Below are 7,207 nucleotides of genomic sequence, written 5' to 3' on the forward strand. Positions count from 1 at the left end.
TTTTCCTCCAAACATAAAATTTAAACTAAAAAAAATGCAAATTTTATAAAGATGTGCATCAATATGCATTAAACAGGCTCCTCCAAGATTTGTTTCATTAAATATATCATTTAGAAACTGCTCTAATTGATTTTTCATAATACCTGAATATAAGAATTTTATAAAAAAAAACTCCTTTGGTTGCTAAAATTTTTCGATAACGTTAGCAAATATTTTCAATGAACAATTTTTATTTTATTTGAGATGTAACATAGTACTGCGAGTTATAAATATGATCTGTGTCTTCTAATATCAAACACAAAAAAAAAGGACATTAATATTAATTGATCCATTTATGGCCTTTTTTCTATTACATAAATTGTAATTGATGTAAAAAACTTGAAGTTTTATAGTATTTGATAAAATGCAGCTGTCATTTTTTATCGAAATCTTCCTATATAAGTAGTACAATATTCTATCTATCTACGTTTTATCTGAACAAAACAAAGCTTTACAATGAGAACCATTTTTGCTCTCTGCTTGATTATCGCCATCATCGCAATGGGTAAATATTGAAATATATCTTTTCATACAAATTCTATAAATTTATTTCGTAAAATTGCATTTAGGAACATTTTTTTAATATTTTTTTCCTTCAATTTTAAATTTTTAACATATATATATATATATATATATATATATATATATATATATATATATATATATATATATATATATATATATATATATATACATTTAAAAATTTTGATGACAGTTTTAAAAAAACTCTATAATTTTTGAACTATTATATTTGCATATTCCTACATGTACTAAGGAGCAAGATACTATTTATACTTTCGAGGGCCATCGTGGCCTGGTGATAATGTCTCCGCTTCGGAACCCGAGGGTTTCAAGTTCGAGACCCAACTATATCACCGAAGAATCGTTGTGAAAGCGTGTCTGGTGCACCCTTACTCCATCCAGGCCAAACGTCTTCCAGCTGCGGTGGTGCGGAGAGGGTGTACCTGCTTATGTGTTATTACTGTTCAATATTGCGAGATCCTTCCCAAAATAGCCCTAGTTTTGCTTTAAAAAAGGGGACGTTAATACAACTAAAACCAAACCAAGCCCTTTATAATTGCGGGACAATAATTAATTTCAAAATAATTAGAGAATAATCTTATAACCTTAACAGGCAAATGTTGTAAATAATTTTATTTTGTTTTAACACTGTCAAAAAAGTTTCGTTGGAATAAATTAAAAAAAAATATGAATTTATTATTCTCACAAGCCAATTAATCATATTTAGTGAAATATATTTGTTAAACATATATTTCAAAATAGAAAATTTAAGTATTCCTCTATATCTGATTAAATTATGAAGCTTTGAATGAAGCTATTTTAAGAGATTTTAAATTTATCATTTGATTGAAATACATCAAATGATCAATTAAAACTCTTAAAATAGCTCTCAATATTTCAATTGCTGCCTCGAGATAGATAAAATTATCAACAAACTCTTGTTTCTCAATAATGTTGTTGACTGATCTGAAATAAAGAAATTGAACACTTTTTTGACTGGATCAGTTCAGAAAAGAGGAGTTTTTTTACTCTGTATTTAAATGTACATGTATCAAGTTTTTTCTTCTTTTTTCAGTATAATTAATAAAACAAGATGATAAATTGTGATTTTTATTTAAACGAACTTTTGGAGTATTAACATAGGAAAGAATGCTTTATATAAGATAAAATTTGGGGGTATTTAGGTTCCGTAATCTTTTCAGCCTTACATTTGTTGTCTGAATAAGCACAGATTTTGATCCTTTATGTCATTAAAAGTATTTATCCATTTGGAATTGCTTGCCTACTTAAATTGGACCTCTATGTGAGTTGGCATTCAGTATTTATATCGAAATTTTAAAGAAATATTTTGTTTAATAAAAGTTAAAATAATAATGTTAAACTTTTTAAAAAAAACATAATTATTTAAACTTTTTCACGTTTTTTTTAAAAGAATATAAACAGAATTATATTTTTATAAAATGAAATGTTACTAAAAGCTCTCTAGCCGAACATTTCTCTTGTTAAAAAAAACTTATTCTTTATTATGAAAATCCTCAAATTATATAAATTGTAAATGTTGTAGATTAAAATATTACAAAAGTAAATGCCTTTCATGTTTTATTTATTTTTTATGTATTTATTTACGGGGGGGGGGGGCAAGGGTAAGTTGTAATGCCTGTGAAAATTCAATATGTGGGTTGCAGTCAACCTTGGCACATGAGCCAAGGTTGACAACTTATACCAATCAAATATTAAACCTAAAACATATTTATAAACTTATCAACTGAAGATAACCATCCCACTCATATAAAATTTCAGCCTGAAAAAAATGTTTCGTGGTCTTATGTTAAAAATCAGTCTGAATCATGCCTGATTAACTCTTAGGAATATCTGAGAAATAATAAAAAAAAAGAAATGCATTTGTTGCTTTTAGTAATTTTAGATTCACTTAATATATGATCCTTAAAAGATTTACTCTTTCATGGTGTTAAGTCAACTAAATTAATTATATCTAAAAAACTACTGGAAATTTTGAGTGAAATTTGATACACATATAAAGACATTCTAGATCGAATTATCAAAAAAAAATCTCGATTTCTATAATTGAAAAATTTCGAGATACTAATGAATCAATTCTATGAATTAATTAGTATATCGATTAATCATTTTTAATTAACTCGGTAATTCCATTTTTAGATCTAAACAAGCCGATCAACATGTTTTCCATCGATAAATTTGCATCGTTATGTTTTGAAGAAGCGTAAATAAATATCAAAGTACAAATGTGTTTATTTTTTTAATGGCGACTTTGCTTGATATTTTTATTCAAAATTAACATTTTGAAATGAATCATATCATTTTTTTATTTATTTATATATTAATTTCATTTTAAGGTGTTGAAATTCATCGGTTTATGATTTTTAAAATATCTATTAAAATTTCTGTAAATTTTATACTTTAATTTCTTATTATTTTAGGAAATAAAAAATTCAGTAAAGGGTATATGAATTTGAAAAGATGAGAAAATATCATTAAACTATCTTAGAAACGTTGTATTTACCAAGAATCGAAGAGATTATATAAAACTTAAAATAAATTTTAAAATTTGGAAGTAAGAAATTTCAACGTAATAAATTATTTGACTATACATCAAATTTATATTATTGCAATAAACGAATCATTGCATTAAACGAATCATTAGTAAATATAAAATTGATTTAAAAGTTGCATGTGTTTTTATACCACTCTTAATATTACTCTTTTATTTACAGCAATGGGTGGCGTTCACCGTAAGTTCCATTATCATGTTTCAGTTCTATGTCATTTATAAACTAATTCTGATTTCGTCATTTATTTTTTAATATACATATCTAAGCAAATAATATGTTGAATCATCAAATTTTGACTCATGTGTATATCTGATGTTGCATATTTAAAAAAAAATGTTGCATTATATTGAAGTCTGTATTTTTCTAAATTAGAAAGAAATACTCAATTAGAAAGCACATTTTTATGTACTCCAATATGTATTCTAAAAACTGAAATATATAAAACTAGCCGACTTTGGGGGCCCGCTTGTTCGCCTTGACTTTCGAATTTTTAGTCAGTGAAGCAAATAATATTGAATGTATTTTTTTAAGTTTTTTTTAGTTACTTGATGCAACTAAAAGAAATGAATTTTATTAAATCGGTCTGCTATAAATTACTGGTGTGCAAAATTAAAAAAAAAAAAAAAAAAAAACATTTACATGCTACCAAATAAAATCCCACTTCAAGGTAATATCAAAAGAAGACAACTTTTAAATTTTTAGTTTATTAACTGTCAAAAGCATACGATTGAGTGTTTTGATAGATGAATTTGAATTTCATTATAGTATTGATTCAAACTGATACCAAAGAAAATTAAAAGCTATATATATGAGTTGGAAAATGTATTGAAACAAAATTAATATCAGCAAAATAATTAAATTTTGCGATTACCAAATTTATTTTGTGTGATAATAGTTTTGTTAGATAAGAACAACAGTTACACCGATTTTCCATCTGGCGACTGTTAAATCCCCTTTCACGTTCAATTAAACTTTGGCATATTCTTCTATCATCAAGACTTCTTTTGCATGTTTGTTCCTCTCATTGAATGGAGTTTTTAGTGACAAGGCAAGACTACACTCGAGAAACTTTAATAGTATTTTTCACTTCCATTAATTATTTAAACGAAGCTTTGAAATCAGTACAGCTAAAAAACTTTCTATGAAGCAATTTTTGTTCACATTTGACTATTGCCATTCGACTATAAGTAATAAGAGCAATTTCTGTGCCACGTACATTAGCTTTTTATATATATAGATTTTAATGATATTCAGAAATCCATTATTATTAATATTATTATTACCATGCTTCTTTGTCTCAGGAATGGCATATCGAAGAACAAAAAAGAGCCATTTTACACGTATATTGACACAATTTTTTTTAATGTTACTACTTCCCCGAAATTTCGAAGTTTCAATTATTTTGAATTCAAAAATAAATTTAACAGTTGTCAAAGAAATATTTTTTAATTTTTAAAATTTTTCAGAAATAAGAAAGAAAGGTTTAAAAAATTGCAAATAAAAATAAAAAAATAGAGAAATTTTTATTTTTTCATTAGTTACATTGTTGCTAATAACATTTAATAAAGTTATAAAGAAATAATTATAAGTGGTAAATATTTACATTTTTCAAAAAATGTGGAATGCATTTGAATAGCAATAATATACAAAAATATAGATTTGAAAAATGTCAGAAAGGAAAGTAGGTCTTGATATAAAAAGTGTATAGACTGTTTCCATTTTATAAGATTTAAATATCTTGTGATCTATAGCCGATAATTAGCCAAATGAAAGAGTAATTTTCCAGAAAAGAAAGGGGAAAATAAAGCAATACTCTTTTTTTACTACTTTTTTAAACTAATATTCGCATTATAAATTTATATTTACTGTCTATCATTTCTTTTGCAGATTACAAAGTTACTCATGGTAAGATCATTTAATTGTATAAATCCTTAAGACTTGCTTGAGTAAGAGTGTTGTTTTATGAATAAGTACATCGCAACATTATTTCTTTCATAAGAAATTCCAAATTTTGAAAAAATTCTCTTACAAAGAACAGAGAAGTAAATATTTTCATCAAAATAAAATTAAGCGAAATAAATTAAATTATAATTTCAGCACAAGAAATTCTAAAAGAAACATATTATATTGAAGACTCATAAGCATAAAAAAAATTATTTAACATATTTTTATAATAAGATTTTTCCCCCAATTTTTTAATCAGTTCCCTTGGATTGGTAGTAAAAACAGAAAATTAAGAGCAGACATGCAAAAATATTCATTTAGTTATTAAGATAAAGAACACAATATTTGAAGTATAAAGATATTATGTTTGTATCTTGAAAATCATATAAATATTTTTATTAATTAATTGTGTATAATTTTAAAAATTAAAAATGCAAGGCAAAATTCGACACAGGAAACAATAGTTTATTTAAATGAATATTTAACACAAATTATAAATTTTCTTATTGTCTCTCTGTTTTAAACAACTGATGCTTTAATAAAATTACATCAGTTAGAAAATACGAAATAAGCGAAAGCATTTCAACCGCTTACTTCTATAAGGGATATTACACGCATAAAGAAAAATAAATTGAAAAGTGAACGTTGTGATGTGTTTCCTTTATGTTTGACATCTATTTTTTGAAATTTGTGGAAAGAAAAGAAAATCCCAAAGTTATTAATTTTTAATCATTAATCTATGTAGAAACGGAAATAAAAATGAGTAAAATGGATTAATATTTTTTCATAATTATGTGACTAATATTCCAATGTGTGAATATTGCATTGTAGAATTTAATAAATGCAGCTATGTTTCAAAGTTAAAGCACTTTGAAATGTGCCCAAAATATCATTAATATACATAGATATGGTTCGATGCACCTTGCATAATATATTTTATATAATATAAGAGGCTAGTGATTAATGATTGAATATATTTTTAAAAGCATTAATTTTCATAGTAAGAAAATTGTGTTAAAGGAAACAGGAAAGAAAAATTATTTTTATTTTGTCTAAATGATGTTTATACAGCTTGATTTTGTATCTTGAGAAACATAATAAGAATTTGGTTAGCAATTACGATGAGCATATTTTTGTTCATGCTGTTTACGAAGTGCAACCTTTTTAAAGATAATTGAAATAATCTCTTCCTTTTTAATTTTCGCTTCAGAATAAGAAATAGATTTATTTTAGTAATTTTATATGTTTGTAATTTTCTAATTATTGAATGAAAACATAATTATTTTTCATGATGCTTTTAAGAATAATAACTATTGAAAGCTTTAATTTTAACAGCATGTGCAGTTTTATAATAGTTAGCATATTCATTTATTAATAACAGAAATTCTGCAATAATATTTCAAAATATTTGCTTCGTTATAACAGCTCCTGAATATGGTGAGTGTTTTCATTTATTCGTATTTCGTTTTAATGATTTAGATGATAAAATCATTTATACATAACAAAATATTATTAAAAATGTTGAAAAGCAAATGAATGTGTTTGAATTATAACAAATTATCGTTATATTTTAATCTCCTACAAAGTCCAGATCGTTGAAACCCATTGATTGATCAGGAAACAAATCTTTGTCTATTAAAGCTCCACTTTGATCATTCTGAATATCAAATGTATGCAATAAATGTGAAAAATGAAATCGCCTTAAAATTTAAGATATTTAAATATTTACATATTATTTAAAATTAAAAGAATAAATAAATTTTTACTAGACCCTAACAATTTCCTAATGATATTTAAAATATTAGTTCAATTGAGGTTATAATTTAAAATTGAATTCCTAAGTAATGATGCGTTACTAATGTCTAATTGAAACAATAATTTTTAAAAACGTTATCTGATTTTAAATCATCTCAAAATCGGAATTCTAGTACAATAAATTTGTTTTATATGAAATAAATATATTATCATTGATTCTAAATTAATGTATATCGAAACACAAAAAAGGATAAAAAAGATTTTGCAGTTAATTTTTTTTTTTGAAATATATATTATTTTATAAATAATGATTGATGATTTCATTTATTTTTGGCCACTATGCTTTCTTTTGCTTT

The 7,207-nt window shown here is 24.5% G+C and overlaps 1 long non-coding RNA gene across 1 annotated transcript; it reads left to right on the forward strand.

Annotated features, from left to right (window-relative positions):
- Window positions 1–475: 475 nt before the first annotated feature.
- On the forward strand, window positions 476–6,532 carry LOC129962087 (uncharacterized). The gene is made up of 4 exons (XR_008783886.1): window positions 476–544; window positions 3,315–3,332; window positions 5,040–5,057; window positions 6,522–6,532. It is a non-coding gene; the product is annotated as an uncharacterized LOC129962087 (long non-coding RNA).
- Window positions 6,533–7,207: the final 675 nt, after the last annotated feature.

Source organism: Argiope bruennichi, chromosome 2 (assembly GCF_947563725.1).
Source record: "Argiope bruennichi chromosome 2, qqArgBrue1.1, whole genome shotgun sequence".
NCBI lineage: Eukaryota > Metazoa > Arthropoda > Arachnida > Araneae > Araneidae > Argiope > Argiope bruennichi.